The sequence below is a fragment of the Scyliorhinus canicula genome, chromosome 1 (assembly GCF_902713615.1).
Source record: "Scyliorhinus canicula chromosome 1, sScyCan1.1, whole genome shotgun sequence".
NCBI classification, from domain to species: Eukaryota; Metazoa; Chordata; class Chondrichthyes; order Carcharhiniformes; family Scyliorhinidae; genus Scyliorhinus; species Scyliorhinus canicula.
In genome coordinates, this window is record NC_052146.1 from 203,892,859 (window position 1) to 203,898,858 (window position 6,000).

Here is a 6,000-nt window from a genome sequence, read left to right on the forward strand (position 1 = left end):
TGAGTACTAGTGTGCACATTATTTATTTCAAAAAGACCTGCATTTATGTAGTGCCTTTTATTACCATAGGTTGCGCCAAAGCATTTGACAACCAATGATGTTGTTTCTTGGAAATGTAAAGTTTTGTTTTTTTTTTAAATTTGGAGTACCCAATTCATTTTTCCAATTAAGGGGCAATTTAGAGTGTTCAATTCACCTACCCTGCATATCTTTGGGTTGTGGGGGCGAAACCCACGCAAACACGGGGAGAATGTGCAAACTCCACACGGACAGTGACCCAGAGCCGGGATTGAACCTGGGACCTCGGCGCCGTGAGACTGCAGTGCTACCAATGCGCCACCATGCTGCCCAGTAACGTAAAGTTATGGTCAGTTCGGGACCATTATCTTTAAAAGAAGAAAGTGGAACACCAAGCAATTAACCAAAAGAATTCTGCCACTAAATTTCACAATTTTAAAAATAAACAAATTTTAATATACGTAAAAAATTAAACAAAGTAAGCATGATTAACTACAACTACATATATTATTAACTCTGTTTTACCTGCCCTATCTTTTGAAATCTTGAGGGTTGGTTCACTTTTTCTGGGACCAACTCAAACGTATGCCGCAGCCCTCCAGAATTTACTTTAATTCTCCTTTCTAGTCCAACTTTTCCTCGAGGTACAATTTTCATGGGCATCCTTCAATTGGCTTTTGGATAAGTCATCCTCCATTTCCTTTCAACACTTCATGCCAGTGGACCCTCTGGCTCCAGGTTGCCCCACTTTCTCTCAGTCTCCTCCCACAGCGTGCATACAGCTCTTTCCATGGTAACTAATCAAACTGACTGCTTCATTCCACAATGCTCTGTGAGGATCACTGTTTCTTCCACTAGCTTCTGGTATTCAAGCAAATCTAAGCAAAACTTCCAGCTGCTTTTCCTCAGAAAACTGAAACTGAGATTGAGCTTCACCCACCTTCCACACAGTGAACAACAAAGTTAGCATTTTCTCTGCTTGACATACAGGTTTGACTATCATTTCCAGTTGGCTCCCTCAATCTGATGACATGCAGCCTACACCACAGCAAAACTATAACTGCCTCTGGTCTCCAAAATGAACTGTCTACTTTTGTCAGAACACACACAGATAAATTAAACAAAGGAAATTAACCAAATCACTGTCTGTATTTCACTGTGGCATGCTTTGGGATGATTCAAAGAGAAGTGCAAACAGCTTATTTTCTCTTCAACACAACTCTTTGATTCTGTTATACAAATGAATAATTTCTATCTCTAATTGAGTTTTGTGACCTTCCCCAGGATTGGTAGGTTTTATGGAGATAACAATAGACAGCCCGGCTCAGGTCAAGACAAGGATCACCCATTGCTTAAATAAAACAGAAATGCCGGATAAACCCAGCAGGTGTGGCAGCATCTGTGGAGAGAGAAACAGCATTAATGTTTTGCATCTATATTACTCTTCCATAGGTCTGAAAAGGGATAGAAATGTGATGAATTATATACTTGGACAGGAGGGGTGGGGCAGAACGGAAAGCTAGTGATAGGTCGGAGCGAAGGGGAGATTGGCAAAGATGTCCTGGACATGAGACAAAGACGGCTGTTAATGATGCCATTAGGGGCTGAAGAGTATTAATCATTGAAAATGTTGGACAGCAGGATGTGTTACCAAGAGAACAGAGATAAGTGCTCAGTGAGAGAAAAACTGAACAAGGGACAGCGGCCATGTGAGTGACGGATGGGTTGTGTTGTAACAACCAGGATGAATTGAAAGACAGAAAACAAAAAGGGAGGAGTCAAGATAGGAGGGGAAAGTTTGCAGATTAAAGCTGCTGAATTCAATGTTGAGTCCAAAAAACCACAATGTGCCTAATTGGAAGATGAGGTGTTATTTTTCCAGTTTGTGTTGGGCATCACATAAACCGCAGTTCGAGGACAGACATGTGGGCATGAGAACAAAATGCTGAACTGAAATGACAAGCAACCAGAATTTTGGGGTCAGATTTATGGATCGAGCTAATGTATTCTGCAAAGCAGTCATCCAGTCTGCAAAGCAGCATCCGGTCTCCGTTTAGTCTCCCCAACATGGAGGAAACCGCATTGAGAACAGTGAATACAGTAAACCAAATTGAAGGAGGTGCAAATGAAATTCTGTATCACTTAAGTTTGTTTCTATCAACTGTGACCTTGTTGGATAAACACAGTTTATTGTAATTAACTCCAAGTTTGTTTGAATTCCATTTGTTTCAGAGTTGCTTATCAGTTTCTCAAACTGATGCACCCATTTTCCTATACTTTAAACTGCAATTCCTAAAAAGTAATGTTATACTTGAAAACATAGGCAGCATGGTGGCACAGTGGTTAGCACTGCTGCATCACGGTGCTAAGGACCCGGGTTCGATCATGGTCCCGGGTCACTGTCTATGTGGAGTTTGCACATTCTCCCCATGTCTGCGTGAGTCTCACCCCACAACTAAAAAGATGCGCAGGATAGGTGGATTGCCCATGCTAAATTGCCCCTTAATTGGATAAAAACATAATTGGGTACTCTAAATTTACAAAAAAATATATATATTCTAAAACATATGTGGCCAGATTCTCTGTTTCTGAGACTAAGTGCTGACACCAGGGCAGGATTCAAAGACTTCCAGGACAGAAAAACCAGCATCGCTTGATTCAACGACTGTTGATGGCCAAGAACCAGCGCCACATGGAACACAATTGATTCCAGTGGGAAATGGTGCGTGATTCTCTGGTTTCGCGATAGACACTCAGGAGGCGGACAAGCTGTAACCGCATTTACACACTGCACTCCCACACACACCATCCCAGCCAACAAGGTTACAGCGAGGAGAGCGGCACACCGTTGCATGGACGCCAAGCTTGAGATCCCGATAGACGCATGGAGGAAGGCAGGCAATCCTGTACTCCGGCCCAAAAAGGGGGCTGCCAGCTGCCGCCATTTACCGGGCCTGAGTGCAGGTGGCAGAGCTGCTCATCACCGTGGGCAACATCATCCAGACAAGCCAGCAGTACAAAAAATAATGCACACCCTTGGGCGGCCAGGATGAGTAGGCAGCACTGTGCCACTAGCACCAACCACCATTCCACACACCTGTCAGTACCCCCCCATGACCCCAGCACTGGCAGCCCCCCCCCCCCCCACCCCCAGCATCACAGCCAGTGTCAGCACTGGCAGCCCACGGTCGCGCCGCTGCATGTCCTACCTCTTCTCTCTCCATCACCAGCCACGATGCCTGTTTCCCGATTTTTAAATGCATAAGCGAACTTCACCATCGGGAATTCCCCCCAGTGGCAGCGGAGAATAATGGAGGCCCCGGAGAATACTGGGCCAGGCTCGCTAATGATATGCAAGCGGAGTTTACTTTACGTGCGGCGTAGAATGCACTGATGCCGCTATCTAGGCACCGGAAAATTGTGATTTGGCATGAACCTGGCGCCTGCCACGATTCTGGTGTCAAAACCGATTCACCGCCGAATCGCGTTCCGTGATTCCAGCATCGGGCGATGGAGAATCCGCCCAAGAAATATGAATTAGATTTTCACAACAGTTGTCACTGTTGAATGTAGGAAACATGGTAGCCAATTTGCACACAGGAAGCTCCCACACACAGCAATGTGATAATGACCAAAAATCTTGATAATTGAAGATAATTATGTTAATTGAGTGGTAAATTGTCAAGGTCACCTTGGCTATTTCCCCTGTCCTTCTTTGAAATAGTGTCATGGGGTATTTCACATCGACCTGGAGTGAGATAGAATACTCTCCCTTTACTTGGGTGAATGCAGCTCCAACAACACTCAAGAAGCTTGATACCATCCAGGACAAAGCAGCCCACTTGATCGGTAAACCGTCCACAAACATTCACTTCCTCCACCATCGACACGCAATACTAACAGTGTGTACCATCTACAAGATACACAGCAGGAACTCACCAAAGTTCCTCAGACAGCACCTTCCAAACTCACAACCACTACCATCTAGAAGGACAAGGGATTTTGTGAACATATAGATAGGCCTTCGTCAAAATTATACTACTGTTCCTTCACTGTCACTGGGTCAAAGTCCTGGAACTCCCTAACAGAACTGTGGGTGTACCTATACCACATGGACTGCTGCATTTCAAGAAGGCAGCTCGCCACCACTTTATCAAGAGAATTTGAATGGGTAACACATGCTGGCCTTGTCAGCGATGTCCACATCCCATGAATGAATAAAACAGTCTGAGAAGTCAAGATGGGGGCTCAGGTTAACATCTCGCCCAAAAGGCAACACCAACACCTCTTCAATACAGTACTGGAGTGTCAGCTTCGATTTTCAGAACCACAACATTCTCATTCCAAACCATCTACTTACATAGCTCGTGCGTTTATTACATTTATATGGGTGCTGAACTTTGACTTTGAAAAGCTATCCCAACAAGCACTATCCTTGCGACCTCTCCCAAAATGATTAATGAACAAGTTATGGCACAAATGTGAGTTGCAATTACATGAGCCAGAAAGATGGCAGAAATTGATCATCCTGAACTAATTAGTCTTAAGCACATGGGACTTGAGGAAAGACAAAGAGTTTTAGTTTTGTGAGTTATGGTTTGGAACATTTCCACATCCAGCCACCAAAAGGATGAGAGGAGGGCCAAGGTAAGAATGTGAAAAGATATTTGTGGGGTGAGTGTCTCTGGTTTTACATTGCCATTCTGCACTACAATAAATTCTTGAACTTTTTTCTTTCTTAATCCTTAGATCTATTGAAAGCTGTTGGCCTAGAATGCAAAGGTCTGAATTTAATGTAACACCTCAAGAGCTGTCAAAGTCTGACCATGATGGTCGCCTTGATTTGCAAGTATCGACTCAATACTTCGACTAGAGTACTGGTCTAAGCCTATCATCAATTGTGTCTGAAGTCTTTCCAAATGTTTTGTTTGAAAAGAGGATTCTACCAATGTAGCAGTAAAGGAAAAAGAAGTACAAATATCAGTTAGGATAAAGATCGATCACTTTGTAGTACGGAGCTTGAATATTGCTGAAAAGATGTGTTGTTGAAGCTTTTCATCTTGCACTCATCAGAACAAACAAGAATATCAAATTTTAAGCAATCACAGCAATTTCTATTATAGGAGAAAGGAGCATTGATTGGTGGGCAAGTCGACTCTGATTGGTCAAACCATTGGTCAAACCATTGCCATGAGGAAAGAAGCAGGGAACCAAGCTCCTGCATAATTGAAAAAAGACGCAAGGCTTGAACATATTCCTTATGTTTGCAGAGAATGGATCCCTACAGATGAATGTATGTCACTTCTGGCAAGCACAAATTAGCCACAATACGATATTGACTGGTTATCTTACATTAGCTGTTAGTGTAGCTATCAGCGCACTCAGGATTGTTCGACAGGTGCTTTCTTCATGGCAGTGCCTCACCCTTGCAGACTGGATGCATACCAGGTTAGTGAAGAAAGTAAGGCTGGACATTGCAGAGGCTCCATCCACAATCCTGAATCCTCCTTGGAAAGGAAATAGTGCCAGAGGATTGAAAACATTACACCTCGGTTTTTTTTAAAAAAGGGGCAAGGATTGTCCTGGCAAAGACATGTGGGGAGGAAATTATTTAGAGACAAGGACTGGATATTCCGGTGTGCTCAGGACCCAGAGGCCGGGCTCTTATTAGCGTTCCAAGCGTGGGCAGTACGGTAGCATGGTGGTTAGCATAAATGCTTCACAGCTCCAAGGTCCCAGGTTCGATTCCCGGCTGGGTCACTGTCTGTGCGGAGTCTGCACGTCCTCCCCGTGTGTGCGTGGGTTTCCTCCGGGTGCTCCGGTTTCCTCCCACAGTCCAAAGATGTGCGGGTTAGGTGGATTGGCCATGCTAAATTGCCCTTAGTGTCCTAAAAAATAAGGTTAATGGGGGGGTTGTTGGGTTACTGGTATGGGATGGATACGTTGGCTTGTAGGGTGATCATTGCTCGGCACAACATCGAG

General features: G+C 44.2%; 1 long non-coding RNA gene across 2 annotated transcripts in view; it reads left to right on the forward strand.

The window, feature by feature from the left end:
- LOC119977841 overlaps nt 1-4,875 on the forward strand; it is a 52,300-nt gene extending 47,425 nt beyond the window's left edge. For both annotated transcript variants that reach the window (XR_005463295.1, XR_005463292.1), the window contains one exon: nt 4,768-4,875. This is a non-coding gene — a long non-coding RNA (uncharacterized LOC119977841). The remainder of the gene's footprint in view (nt 1-4,767) is intronic.
- Nucleotides 4,876-6,000: the final 1,125 nt, after the last annotated feature.